Below are 15,855 nucleotides of genomic sequence, written 5' to 3' on the forward strand. Positions count from 1 at the left end.
ACATATAGCAGTCGATGAAGCTGCTCGATTCACCATCAGTGGATTCGATTTAATATGCTATAATCTCCATCCTAAACACGGCTGAGCCATCTACGCCAAATCGTGTCTTGCGGACATTTACTATACGGCCTCTTCAACCTTCTATGACTCCATTACTATTGGATCTATTCAGCTTGTCAATGTATATAAGCCTCCCAGTGCCTCATGGGATAATGAGGTCCTGCCTAGCCCAGATCACCCAGCCGTTTACGTTGGAGACTTTAATAGTCATCACCAAGACTGGGGATATTCCTCCACTCGTGCTGACGGCTCTATCTTAGCTGACTGGGCTTCAGCGAATGACCTCTCCCTATTATATGATCCCAAACAGCCAGGCTCTTTTCACAGTGCTAGATGGAATAAAGACTCATCACCCGACCTGTGCTAGATTAGCACAGTCAACGGCCAAGCCTTTCCCGCTACGAGACAAGTTCTCAAGATCTTCCCGCACAATCATCACCGCCCAGCTATCATCCACATTGGTCTCCAGCTCCCACTGATTCTATGCTCGGAGAAACTAAGATGGAACTTTCGGAAAGCAAACTGGCGTCTGTTCAGTGATCTTACCAACAAATCTATTCCTGTAATTCCAATTAACTCTATCCCCTCTGAAGATTCCTACAGGTGCTTCCGCCAAGCCATCTTCAAAGCAGCTTCCCAAGCCATTCCTCGTGGGAGACGTGCTAACTATATGCCTTGTCTTGATGCTGAATGCGAGCAACTACTAAAGCAGTATGATGAGTCGGGCGACCCAGATGTGGCTGACCATCTCATTGCCTCCCTGGATGCAGCACGCCAAGCACGCTGGCAACAGCTCACGGAAAGTCTGAACTTTACCCACTCAAGTAGGAAGGCCTGGAAGCTTCTTCATAGTCTGGGTGCCGGTAGCCAACCCTCTCCCGTCTCCCATCCTCCCGTATCTCCAAACTCAGTGGCCAGTCACCTAACTCAAGTTGGACATGCTAAGATCGACCCAGTCTGGAAAAGAGAAATTTCCCATGAGTGGTCATCCCACTTCCATTTATCTTGTCCATCTCCAAAACTCTCTCCCTTTACACTGTCTGAACTGGAAGACGCTTTGAAGAGGGTTAAACCAGGAACAGCTGCTGGCTATGATAACATCACCCCAGAACTCATTCTTAACCTGGGTCCCGCGGCAAAGAAGTGGCTCGCTTCATTCCTGTCCCACATCTTGGAATCTGAGTCTATGCCCAAAGTTTGGCATCGTGCGAAGATTATAGCGGTTTTGAAACCAAAGAAAGACCCAACACTGGCCGCCAGCTATAGACCAATTTCTCTCCTCTCCGTGTGTTACCAACTCCTTGAGAGGCTGCTTCTGTCACGTATTTCTTCTCTTACAGAGAAATTCCTATCACCCGCCCAAGCTGGTTTCCACCCAGGAAGATCTACCTGCGAACAAGTCCTGGCCCTCTCAACTTACATTGAAAATGGATTCCAGAAGAATTTAAAGACGGGTGCTGTCTTTGTTGATCTCACAGCAGCCTATGACACGGTCTGGCACCATGGTCTCCTAGTCAAGATCTCAAGATGCCTGCCTCCATGGGTGGCCAACACTATATCGTTTCTTCTCCAAAACAGAAGATTCCGGGTGCATCTGGGTGACAAGTCTAGCAGATGGAGACTTGTCTCAAGTGGCCTCCCCCAGGGCTCTGTTCTGGCTCCTACGCTATTTAATATTTACATCAATGACCTCCCAGAAATTTCTTCAAGGAAGTTCATCTACGCCGATGACATCTGCTGTGCAACTCAGGCATCCAAGTTTGACATCCTCGAGGAAACACTCATGAAAGACATGTCTCTGATATCTGATTACTGTAAAAAATGGGGACTAATCCCTAGCACTGCAAAAACGGTATCATCTGTTTTCCATCTACACCATGCTTCGGCCTCACGTGAGCTTAATGTGCAGCTTGGCGGTACGAGAATCCGGCATGAAGCCCAGCCAGTCTATCTTGGCGTTACTCTCGATCGCACTCTGTCATTTCACAAACATCTCATAAAAACTGCAGCAAAGGTGGGCGCGAGGAATAACATCATTGCAAGACTGGCCAGCTCCTCATGGGGCGCGAGCGCTTCCACACTACGATCATCATCTCTGGCATTATGCTATTCCACTGCAGAATACTGTGCCCCAGTATGGTTCCGTAGCCCCCAATGTCCACTTGGTCGATTCCAAATTATATTCCTCCATGAGGATCATTTCTGGAACCATCCGTTCCACCCTGGTTCCATGGCTGCCAGTTCTTAGCAACATCGCCCTGCCAGATATTCGCCGGGATGCGGCATCATCTAAGTTCATTTCCCACGTCTACGCTCGACCGGACCTGCCAATATACGCGGATATCTTCGCCCACCCTGTCCAACGCTTGATGTTTCGTCACCCAGTCTGGTTCCCTACGCCTACACTGAACTTCTCTGTTCCAGACTCTTGGAAACAGAGTTGGCAGTCAGCTGAGGTAAAGAACAAACACCTCATCACAGACCCCTGCAAGCGTCAACCCGGCTTTGACCTAGCACGTTATGACTGGGCCCTCCTCAATCGCTATGGAATAGGCCATGGTCGGTGCGCCGCTATGTTCCATCGCTGGGGAGCCAGAGACGACCCGAACTGCCCCTGCGGCTACAGACAGACTATGACCCACATAGTCAACGACTGCCACCTCTCCAGATTCAAAGGAGGTCTCGAAACTTTACATCAGGCTCAACCTGACGCTGTTGACTGGCTACGGAAGAAGGGCAAACGCTAGAAGAATTTAATTTTTTAATTGTTTTTTATTTATTTATTGGATAGAGACAGCTAGAAACTGAGAGGAAGAGAGGGGCGGGGTGGTGGTGCACCTGGTTGAGTGCACATTTTACAATGAGCAAGGATCCATCCCAGTTGGAGCCCTTGGTCCTCACCTGCAGGGGGAAAGCTTTGTAAGAGGTCAATTAGTTTTTCAGGTGTCTGCTTCACTGTTCTCCGCTCTGGTTTATGGTGGTGCAGTGGATTGAACCAGGGACTTGGAGCCTCAGGCATGAGAGTCTCTTTGCATAACCATTATGCTGTTTACGCCCACTTTTTTTTTTTTCTGGTTTATGGTGGTGCAGGGGATTGAGCCTGGGAATTTGGTGCCTCAGACATGAGAATTTCTTTACATAACCATTATGTTTTCTACCCCCCACATCTCTTCCTCTCTATCACTCCTTACACTCTCCATTTCTGGCTGTCTCTATCCAATAAATAAATAAAAATAATAAAAAATAAAAGAGGGAGACAACCACTGTACTGCTTCACTACTCGCAAAGCTTTCCCCCTACAGATGGGGACTGGGGACTTGAACCCAGGCCCTTGCACACTGTAACATGTACATTTAAGCAGGTGTTCCACCACTGAGCCCAAAGGACTTATTTAGTATGATAGCACAGGAAATTTGGCAGTGGGTAGGTTAAATCAGTTATTTGTACACACATCAATGTCAAATCTATTAAAAAGGTAAGTAAAAACTTAACTCTGTAACACTTTAAAATTTATTCTATCAGAGAGTGAGCTATTCAATAAATATAAATACATGTCAATTATTTTTTCTTTTTTATATTTATTTCCTTTTGTTGCCCTTTTGTTGTTGTTGTTGTTGATGTCGTCATTGTTGGATAGGACAGAGAGAAATGGAGAGGCGAGGAAGACAGAAGGGGAAAGATAGACACCTGCAGACCTGCTTCACCGCCTGTGAAACGACTACCTTGCAGGTGGGGAGCCGGGGGCTCGAACCAGGATCTTTACACTGGTCCCTGCACTTCATGCCACCTGTACTTAACCCGCTGCGCTACCGCCCAATTCCCATGTCAATTATTTTGAAAATATTTTTAAAATATTTATTTATTCATTCCCTTTTGTTGCCCTTGTTTTGTGTGTGTGTGTGTGGTTATTATTGCTGTTGTTATTGATGTTGTCATTGTTGGATAGAACAGAGACATGGAGAGAGATGGGGAAGACGGAGAGGGGGAGAGAAAGATAGACACCTGCAGGCCTACTTCACCGCTTAGCGACCCCCTTGCTGCAGGTAAGGAGCTGGGAGCTTGAATCGGGATTCTTATGCCGGTCCTTGCACTTTGTGCCACTTGCGTTACCGCCGGGCTTCCAATACTTGTCAATTTATTAATGACTATTACCATTTTAGTTACTTTAATTTCAGTCAAGTCAGTATATTCGTGTTTAAAAAGAAAAAAGCTTTCATAATTCCTATGCAGTTTCCAAAATTCAGACTTCAAAACTTTTGATTCTTATCTTTCTTCCTCCACTTAAAAGTATTTGATGAATGAAAAACATTAATTCCCCAATTAAAAAAATAAAAGTATTTGAAAATTGCCACTTATTTGTTTTAATTACATTGAAGGAAATGGGCAGCCAGTGCTCTAAATCATGTTATTTGTAATACAGGATTTCAGCTACAGGACACAAACCACTTAATTTTTTCCCTCTTTTTAAAAAATTTTTTCGCTCTTGTTAATATGAAGTAGTTATGAGTTCAGCCTAGGATGTTCCTAGCTGTGACCATGGACTGCGAGTTCAGACTGACAGGGGCTCAGAGGTTACACAGGCTCCTGTGCTAAATATGAATAGATATGGGCCCTAGATCAGCTCAGTGAGGTTTATAGTTAATGGTATTTATATACTTTTCCCATATTTGGGAGCTTCTCTCTGCTCTAATCCAGCTTTCTAGAGCTATTCTCAACTCTGACACCATCTTCTCAGACAAGACTTTTAATCCACCTGAATACTAGCTATCAGGCTCAGGCAAAAATTACTAAAGTTATGGGTCCTGTGGAACATATCTAAAATAGACTTCCTAGTATCTTCTCACACAAAGACCCCTAGTTTCATCTGCTCTATTACCTTTGAGTTCCTGTTTATTAAACAATTTGTCCTGCTTTATACCTTACTGCCTTTAAGCCACCAAGTGGTAGATAGCTATGATGCCATTCTGACTTCCCTGGACAGACAACCTCTCCAGTGTGTCCTGAAGTCTCACCTCTCCAGAGCCCTGCCCCACTAGGGAAAGATTGAAACAGGCTGAGGGTATGGATCAACTGTCCATGCCCAGTGGAGAAACTATTATAGAAGCCAGACCTTCCACTTTCTGCACCCCAGAAGAATTTTGGTCCATACTCTCAGAGGGATAAAGAATATGGAAGCTTCGAGGGAGTCGGGCTGTAGCACAGCGGGTTAAGCGCAGGTGGCGCAAAGCACAAGGACCAGCCTAAGGATCCCGGTTCGAACCCCGGCTTCCCACCTGCAGGGGAGTCGGCTCACAAGCGGTGAAGCAGGTCTGCAGGTGTCTATCTTTCTCTCCTCCTCTCTATCTTCCCCTCCTCTCTCCATTTCTCTCTGTCCTATCCATCAACGACAACAACAATAATAACTACAACAATAAAACAACAAGGGCAACAAAAGGGAATAAATAAATAAAATAAATATTAAAAAAAAAGAATATGGAAGCTTCAGTAGTCGGGCAGTAACGTAGTGGGTTAAAGAGCAGGTGGCGCAAAGCACAAGGACCAGCCTAAAGATCCCAGTTCGAGCCCCCAGCTCTCCACCTGCAAGGGAGTTGCTTTACAAGTGGTGAAGCAGGTCTGCAGGTGTCTATTTTGCTCTTCCCCTCTGTCTTCCATTTCTCTCTGTCCAACAACGATGACATCAATAGCAACAATAATAACTACAACAATAAAACAATAAGGGCAACAAAAGGGAATAAATAAATAAATAAAATTTCAAAGAATATGGAAGCTTCCAGTGGAGGGGATGGAACACAACTTGTGGTGGGAACTATGTGGAATTGTACCCCTGTTATCTTACAATCTCGTATGAGTTTTAGAATGTAGTGGACAGGGTAGAGAATCTACTCTGCTAGCTGCTAGTCTGTGAGGGGCAGAGGTAGTAGTTCACTTCGTCTTTCTGTGTCTCAGTTTCTCATGTTTTAAAAGATTAAGATGAGATATATAAATGATACATATATGTACATATATGATACACATATACATATATATGACATATATGTATGTATAACTAGACTACTATTCAGTTTCATGAGAAAATCCTACCATTTGCAATAGCATAAATAAAATTAGGAAGTATTAGGGTGAGTGAAATTAGCCAGACAGCAAAGAAAATCTCATGTATGACCTTACCTACATTAAAAACAAACAAACAAACCAAAAAACCTAGAAAGCAATCAAAAGGCAAACAACTGATGAATACAGTATTGGTTACTGAGAGTTAGAATATGGAAATGAGGTTGAAAGTGCTTACTGTGGTCCAGGAGGTAGCACAGAGACTAGAGTATCTTTTTTTTTTTCTCCTTTTAAGTTATCTTTTGACCATTGGAAACTCAGAACAATATAAAGGCATCTTTTAAAACTGAGAATAGGAAGATTAAAATTTTTTTTAACTAATGATTTAATAATGATTAACAAGACTGTAAGATAATACGTTAGATTTTTATTTGCTTTCTAGTACAATGTAGGGTGAACAAAACAAAACATATCACTGACCTGCTTTCTTTTGGATCCTCTGCGATCACTTTTTAAAAAAAGTTTTCCCCATCCATAATGAGATATAATTGAGAAGTAAAATTGTATATATATTTAAAATGTACAACCTGATGATTTGACATGCATATACTTGGTGAAATGACTGCCACAATCAAGCTAATTAGCACATGTATCATCTCACTGTGTGATAGAAAATGAGTGTGTGTGTCTGTGTGAGAGTGCTTAAAGTTTATTGTAGCAAATTCCAAGCACTCATAATGGTACATTCATATGTATAAGTAGAATTTTAATTAATTGTAGTCACCATGTGTACATCAGAGTCCCTGAGCATATTCATCAAAGTCATACTTTGAGGAGCATTATTTTTTCTTTTTTAATTTTTATTTTTTAAAGATTTATTTATGATAGAGGAGAGAAAACAGAATCAGAGTATCATTCTGGTACTTGTGATGCCAGGGCTAGAACTCAGGACCTCATGATTGTAATGCTGAGTAATAGGGGTATTGATAGTCTTTTGATATACAGATTTCATTTTCTTTGGATGAATACTCAGAAGTGGAGTTGTTGATAAAAAGTTTTTGAGGTGGGAGTCCGGCGGTAGTGCAGCAGGTTAAGTGCAGGTAGCACAAAGCACAAGGACTGGCTTAAGGATCCCGGTTTGAGCCCCGGGCTCCCCACCTGCAGGGGAGTCGCTTCACAGGCGGTGAAGCAGGTCTGCGGTGTCTATCTTTCTCTCCCCCTCTCTGTCTTCCCCTCCTCTCTCCATTTCTCTCTTTCCTATCCAACAACAACAACAATAAAAACAACTACAGCAATAAAACAACAAGGGCAACAAAATGGAATAAATAAATAAATATATTTTTTAAAAAGTTCTTGAGGAACTTCCCTGCTGTTTTCCATAATGGCTATATCAATTTGCATACCCACCATCTGTATATAAGGGTTTCCTTTCCTCTCCACTCATCAAACTTTTTATCTCTTCTCTCTCTTCTCTCTTTTGATAAAGGCCATCCTACTGGGTATAAGTTGATATCTGTGTGGTTTGATTTGCACTTTCTTAATGTTACTGCTGTTAAGCACCTTTTTAGTTATTTGCATGCTTCCTTGAAACGATTCTATCTGAGTTATTTACATACTTTTAATTGGGGTGTGTGTTTGGATATTTTTTAATTTACCTTATTTGTCTATTTCCTTTACATTTTGGACATTATTTCCTTGTCAGATGTAAGATTTATAAATATTTTCTCCTACTCAGTAGGCTGCCTATATATGTTGGTGGCAGGTTCTGATCCTGCACTGAACTTACTGGATTTTTAAGTTTTTGCCTTTGATGTCATACAACAGCAACAACAAAAGTCAGTACAAGATCAGTGTTGAGAAGCCTTCCTTTTCCTTGTTTTCTTCTGGGAGTTTTAGGATTCCGGGTCAATTTTTGAGGTTTTCAGGTTAATTCAACTTGAGTTGATTTTTGTGAGTGATGAAAGACAGAGATCCATCTTCATCCCTCTTTCCTCCTTTACTTCTTTTATACATTGGTTGTTCAGGAGTATGTTATTTAATTTCCCTCTTTTGTGGATCTTCCAGTTTTCTTCCTGTTATTCATTTCTAGTTTTACAAATCTGTAGTCGGAAAAGGCACATTCTTAAATTTGCCAAGACTCCTTTTGTGGCCTAGTGTATTACTGACTCTGGAATACATTCCTTGTATGTGTTGAGAAGACTGTATATTCTGCTGCTGCTTCATGAATGTTTCATAGATGCCTGTGAGGATCATTTGATCTAAAGTTCTAGTCCAATATTTAGTTTCTCTTTTCTATCCTCTCTCTCTCACTCGCTCTCTTTCTGGTTCATCCAGTGTGGAAATTCAAAAGAACTATATAGCTTTTACTTGTTTTATTATTGGATACACAATATAGAAAGATATAAATTATTTCAAAAACAAAATTTGAGGAGAGACAAGTAAAAGGGTAGAATTTTTTATTATAATGAAAAATTAGTTGTTAGCAGCTTAAAGTAGACAAGTATAAACATGAAATGCTTTATGTAAGCTTTATGGTAATCACAAAGTAAAAACCTACAGCACAGCCATGAATCATGTAATGACATTTTGTCCAATGATAGACCACATATACAATTTATTTGGACCTACTAGGCAATACCAGATAACTTAGGTGTAGAGGTTTGTGTAACTGCACTCTTTAAAGTTCATGCAACATTGAAATCACCTAGCACTGCCTTTCTCAGAACAGATCGCTGTTATGAAGTGATACTATACTTAAATGATTAGCCACTAGGATAGTACAATATTAGAGTATTATAAATGTAGTTATATAGTTAGCTTTTCTAATGTGTTTTGCATTTTCACTTTATTAATCAGAGGCATTTCTTTATTTTTTTTAAAATTTTTTTATTTTAAATTTTTTATTTAAGAAAGGATTAGTGAACAAAAGCATAAGGTAGGAGGGGTACAACTCCACACAATTCCCACCACCCAATCCCCATAACCCACCCCCTCCCATGGTAGCTTTCCCATTCTCTATCCCTCTGGGAGCATGGACCCAGGGTCGTTGAGGGTTGCAGAAGGTAGAAGGTCTGGCTTCTGTAATTGCTTCCCCGCTGAACATGGGCATTGACTGGTCGGTCCATACCCCCAGTCTGCCAATCAGAGGCATTTCATTTATTTCAGCTTTAAGAACTTCTTTCATCATTTTCTCATGAGCTAGTGTAGTGGAGATAAATGCCCTTGGTCTTTCTCTGCCTGGGAAAGTCTTCAGTGGATACATCCTTTATCTACTGAATGGAGAAAATGGAAATAAACTCTTTGGATGGGGGGGGGGTGGAAATAAACTCTTTGGCATGCCCTACATATCTTGAGAGGATGAATGTCCACTCACATGTTCTCACTTTTCCTATGAAAAAGCCACCAGCACAGAAGGTATTTTTAAACATTGGGGTGTGTATGCGTGTGTGTGTGTGTGTGGGGGGGTGGGTATGTGAAACTGTTTCTCTCTTTATAATTAAAAGCTTTGATTAAAAAATAATTTAACACTTTCACGTTTTAGGCATGTCATTTTGTTTTCACAAATTCATATGAGAGCATACAGAATAAAAAAATTAAATTTTTTTTTAGTTTTTAAAATTTTATTTATTTTCCCTTTTGTTGCCCTTGTTGTCTTTTTATTGTTGTTGTAGTTATTGATGTCGTCATTGTTAGGACAGAGAGAAATGGAGAGAGGAGGGGAAGATAGAGAAGGGGAGAGAAAGACAGACACCTGCAGACCTGCTTCACCACCTGTGAAGCGACTCCCCTGCAGGTGGGGAGCCGGGAGCTTGAACCGGGATCCTTAAGCCAAACCAGTCCTTGCGCTTTGTGCCACATTCGCTTAACCCACTGCGCTACCACCCTACTCCGTCAAATTTCTTTTAACTATATGCCTCAACTAATTTCTTCCTCAGAGTGACACAGCTTGGGAAAAGCACATAGTTTTCCAGACCTCTCTTATATAAAAATATTTTTGTAGTCTTTTTCACCTTCCCTTTTCAATACATCCAATCTTGGAATTTTCTTTCTCAGTGTGTTGGAATTTTTACACTGGACTCTTGGATTTCCATAATTTCAGTTTCTTTTATAAGTGACTGTCATAACTAGTCTTCTTTGGGGATAACACAGTAGAAAATTTCTGTTCCTCTATTTTGCAGTCACTATTCCCTGAGTTTTATATTTTTTGCTATGCATATTGGCAGAAATATCTAAGCTTTTTGGAAGAAAATCAATTTAATTTCAACGTAATGGACAACTAGAGGTTTTGTGGGGTTTTATTCAACATAGACTTTGTTACATGGAAATCCATTTGGAACTGTGCTGGAAAATGTTACTTTTTTCTTTTCTCTATAATATTGATATACCTGTCACATACAAGCAGGGCCTATGATTAATCTTAATGTGCAGGTGTTCCTAACTGAGTCCGGATGTTTGAATTTGCTTCATTCTATACAGTCTGTTTTAATTTTGATTAATAGCCACCAGGAATAATAACTCCTCAGGACAGATCATTAAGAAGCTACAGAATCTATTATGTTTAGCTACAGAATATATAAAGCTAGTCACCACCACTAAAAGATCATAGATACTCTTTAAATTGCACGCATGAAAAATACTTAAGTCATTCCAAATGGATTTCAGAAACATATTAAAATAAAATTGAAAATGCTTCTTTATAAGTTAGCTTTCAAATTTGTCCTTTTTATTCTCAATAGATTTTCAGAATTTTTTCTTTTTATTTTTTTATCTATCCCTCATATTAAAATAAAATCTTAAAAAAAAATTTTTGTGGGCCCCGGGAGTGGAGTACCTGGTTGAGTGCATACATTACCGTGTACAAGGAATCAAGTTCAAGTCCCTGGTCCCCACCTACAGGAGGAAAGTTTCAGGAGTTGGCAAAGCAAGGCTGCAGATATCTCTCTGTCTCTCTCCTTTTCTATCCCCCATTCCTCTTGATTTCTGCCTGTTTCTGTCCCACAAATAGACAATTAAAAAAATTTAAAAATATGTATGGGGGTGTGGTCTGGAAGGTGGCGCAGTGGATAAGGCGTTGGACTCTCAAGCATGAGGTCCTGAGTTCAATTCCTGGCAGCACGTGTACCAGAGTACTGTCAGGTTCTTTCTCTCTCTCCTATCATTTCTCATGAATAAATAAAATCTTTTTTAAATATTTATTTTATTTATTTATTCCCTTTTGTTGTCCTTGTTGTTTTATTGTTGTAGTTATTATTGTTGTCGTTGTTGGATAGGACAGAGAGAAATGGAGAGAGGAGGGGAAGACAGAGAGGAGGAGAGAAAGGTAGACACCTGCAGACCTGCTTCACCACCTGTGAAACGACTCCCCTGCAGGTGGGAAGCTGGGGTTCGAACCGGGTTTCTTATGCTGGTCCTTGTGCTTTGCGCCACCTGCGCTTAACCCGCTGCGCTACAGCCCGACTCCCAAAATAAAATCTTTTAAAAAATATATATGTATGGGAGTCCTTTGCAGGACCTGGGAGCCCCTCGCGGGAGACAGCATAATGGTTATGCAAAATGACTTTCCTGCCTGAGGCTTCAAAAAATCCTAGGTTCAATCCCTCCCCAGCCCATAAACCAGAGCTGAACAGTGCTCTGATTTCTATATCTATCCCTCATATTAAAATAAAATCTTTAAAAAAAAATTTGTGGGCCTGGGGGGGTGGAGCCCCTGGTTGAGTGCATACATTACCGTACACACGGAACCAAGTTCAATCCCCTGGTCCCCACCTACAGGAGGAAAGCTTCAGGAGTGGTGAAGCAAGGCTGCAGGTGTCTCTCTGTCTCTCTCCTTCTCTATCCCCCATTCCTCTTGATTTCTGCCTGTTTCTATCCAATAAATAAAGACAATTAAAAAATTAATATGTATAGGGGGGATTCCTATACATATTGTATAGAAGAAATTAATTCCCATATGTATAGGGAAATTAATATGTATTGGGGGCCCTCATGGGACCCAGGGTCCCGGGGGCCGCTGGCTTTACCACCTCCATTGGAATTAGGAGTAAAACCTGTGGCCAGAAGCCAGCTAGAGTAGGGCCTGGAACTAAGACACCCATCAGTGGAACTTGAAGAAAAACCTGTGGCCAGAGACCAAAAGGAGTCATCTACTAAGTTGTAGAGAGTTGGTCTAGCTAGCTATCGCCCGATTTTCATAATTTTGAGGTGAAATCATTAACCACAGCTGCTAGTCACAGATGATGTACATATTTCCAGAAATTCATGGTAGACTCAGGACTCCCTAGTGCTTAAGAAAGGACTGAAACTTAACCTATTATCTCTATGCAAGATGTCTTAGCAGAAATATTCATTGCTTCATTTTGAGGTTAATGTACTAACTTAATTGCCTTCATCTTTTTCTTTCTTTTTTTTTTTTTCTAATTTATATCCAGGGGTATCATTTGGAGCTCTGTGTAGCACTATGAATCCACTGCTCTTGGCAGCCATTTTTTTCCATTTTATTGGATAGGACAGAGAAACTGAGAAAGGAGAGAAGAGAGAGATGGGATGAGAAAGACACCTACAGACCTGCTTTGCCTATTGTAATGTGTCCCCCCTCCAGGTGGGGAGTGGAAGCTCAAAACCTGGATCCTTGCAAGGGTCCTTGCGCTTAATACTATTGTGCTGAACTGGGTGCACCACCCAGCCCTTACCTTTATCTTCTTTTTTAAAAAAATATTTATTTATTCCTTTTTGATGCCCTTGTTTTATTGTTGTAGTTATTATTGTTGTTGTTATTGATGTTGTTGGATAGGACAGAGAGAAATGGAGAGAGGAGAGGAAGACAGAAGGGGGGAAAGAAAGATAGACACCTGCAGACCTGCTTCACCGCTTGTGAAGCGACTCCCCCGTAGGTGGGGAGCCAGGGGCTGGAACCAGTATCCTTACACAGGTCCTTGCGCTTTGCCCCACCTGCACTTAACCCACTGCGCTACCACCCGAGTTCCTACCTTTATTTTCTTAAAACAGATGTAGTTTCTTCTTGACTCACTCATTCAGGTCTGTTTGCTCTCTTCTAAATAGGCCACATTAGCTCAGACATTTGCACATGACAGACAGTATGTGACAATACTTACTCCCTCTTTTCATCTATCTCATATGCACATTACAGGACTTACCACCATTCTACCATTGTACGCAGTGTTGGGGGTTGATTCCAAGGTTGCATGCAACAAAGCTAGTTATCTACTCCTATACCACCTCCAAGTCATGCCTCTCTAAGAAGTTTTTCTTATTTCACCACTCCCCCCTCAAGTGTTTCCTCGTGTAGCATTGCATCTGGCATCATGTCTAGCCAACTTCTATCAAAAGTATTACCACTAAGTGTCCATTTCTCTTAGATTGTAAGATTTCTGAAGGCAAAGATTTTGTCTCCTGTGTAGCTTTAGGACAGTGCACCTTAACCCCTTTTCCTTCACACACAACTTTTAGGATCTGATGAAAACTGTCATTTATTCTCTAGACACAGTACTCTACATTTTGAAATTAACTTCAAGGAGTTCTGAGACACTCTAAATCTAGGAGTCCACAATCGTCTGATTATGAGTGCCTGCAGTAGCTCATGCATAGATGAAAACAGAAAACAGATACTTAATATGTGTCAGACACTGTTCTTAGTGTTTTACACTATCTGTCCCATTCTTTACAACATTTTTGAAGTATATATTAAAATTATTCACAATTTACAGGTATGGAAACTGAGGGAATCACATGAAATAAATTTACTTGAAGCTATAGTTGAGCCTACTCTGTTAACTACAGTTCTTAAACTATGATCTTGTTCAAAGTCTTCTACTATTAACAGGCACTCATAAATATCTATTAAATGAATAGCCAAATGATTGCAATAAACTGTGTTACATACCAGTAATAAGTTAAAAAGCATGCAGAAAATACAAAGACCTAGCTTTCTAATACTTTGTAAATGCTACTAGTTTTCTCAGTGTGATAGATAGCATGGACTATTAACTATACCTAGCCTCCATTTATTGGGTTGCTGGAAAAGTCATGACACATTTTTGCATAGAAAAATACATCATTTTTCCAACAACCCAATAGCTTCAAAGATAAAGGGTGGGAAGAGAAAGCGTGTTGACTTAGTACTAATACATGCCTGGCATCATTTGGTAGTTCTTAAATAGACCATATACAGTCGTGCTAACAGACTTTAGAATATAGTTGACTTTTATAGTCCAGTGTTGACTCTGGGGAAGGACAGAAGTGCTCTGCTCTTTCAGGCAAACCTTAATTAAATGTAATTTCTAACTGTAACTATTGTCTCCTCGTGGCATCAAGAAATGGAAGTTTTACTCTGGTTTCTCTTCAAATCATATACATTCACCTTTGAAGAAATGGGGGGTGGGTGGAGTGAGTTCTTCTTTTCAGAGGGACAAAGGGGGGGGGTGGGGAAAGTCCTCTACAATGCTGTGGGAGCTGTGCTTGAACCTGAGTTTTGATTTATGGCAAAGGAGGTGCACTATCCAGATGAGCTGCTTGGCCAACCCAATAAGCTCTTCTTTTTATCTTGTGATGGAAAAAAATGTTTTATAATGACAAATTATGGATAGTACCTTCATGTCAGTGCGCTTGTCTACACATGGTTTCAAAAAGCAGAAAGAGAAGATGGCAAAGAGAGTAAGAGACACCAATATGTGATTGCATTATGCCAGTGAATACATTAAATGATTCCACATAAAATGTTCCAGCTATTCTAGCTTAAGATTCCTACTGTGGTCAGTCATTCATTGGTCAGATTTCATGCATTTGGTTTGAGAAAGAGCCTAAAAGGAAAAACAACAAGGAGACTTGCCTGCCCCCAAGACTAGCAGTCTTCTTGAAAAGACAAAATGGAATCATATGGGAATACTGCATTAGCAGTTTGAACTATTTTCTGCAGGCAATTGTAAAGTCTTACTTTAATAAAGGGAGTGGGAGAACATGGAACTAAAGCATGCAAATCCTGTGATCTGTCTGTTGAACCACTTCCCTGTGTCCATGAACAATTTTAACCACACTGGAAAGGCCAAGAAGAAAAAGTAAAAACACCTGATATTACTCATACTCTGTAATTGCTAAGACTGATCTATTTTATTGTGCTTTGCATAGCTGATTGTGGACCTTCATCTCCAAGTTAGCCTTAAACTTTTCTGTGTATGGTGGTGGCTCAAGTCTGCACAGAACCAAAGCATTATCTAATGCTCTTGAGAATATGAATCTATATGTCTGCTAGGGAGGGGAGTTCCATAGCCATCCCAGGTATTTAGCATGTGTGACCTCAGTCATTGTTCAAGATTGTATCACTGTGGATCTCCCTAACAGTTTAAGTATTTGTAATTTTGTCTCAAATTGTGGGCAGTGCTTTTCCAATCAGCCTTTTTTTTTTGCCCTCATGCTTATTCATATCACAGACTATATAACTTGATTTCTCTGTCAGTGTATTTGACTAAGGAAAATGATTCAAAAAATAAATTAAAACAGAACTTTTGGGAACTTTGGGGAAATTTTCTGCTTTTATTATTATTATTTTCATAATATAAAATTGTTACAAAGTATATGAGCAAGTCATTTAAAATATTTAGTTGGAATTTTTAAATGTTACTACTAGAACTTGTAGTCATTATAACTTAGCAGCTTCCCAAGCCATTCCTCGTGGGAGACGTGCTAATATACGCCTTGTCTTGATGCTGAATGCGAGCAACTACTAAAGCA

General features: G+C 40.5%; 1 long non-coding RNA gene across 3 annotated transcripts in view; it reads left to right on the top strand.

The window, feature by feature from the left end:
- Positions 1 to 15,855, top strand: part of LOC132538054 (uncharacterized) — a 47,206-nt gene that overhangs the window by 22,670 nt on the left and 8,681 nt on the right. The window lies entirely within an intron of this gene.

The sequence above is a fragment of the Erinaceus europaeus genome, chromosome 4 (assembly GCF_950295315.1).
Source record: "Erinaceus europaeus chromosome 4, mEriEur2.1, whole genome shotgun sequence".
Taxonomy (NCBI): Eukaryota; Metazoa; Chordata; class Mammalia; order Eulipotyphla; family Erinaceidae; genus Erinaceus; species Erinaceus europaeus.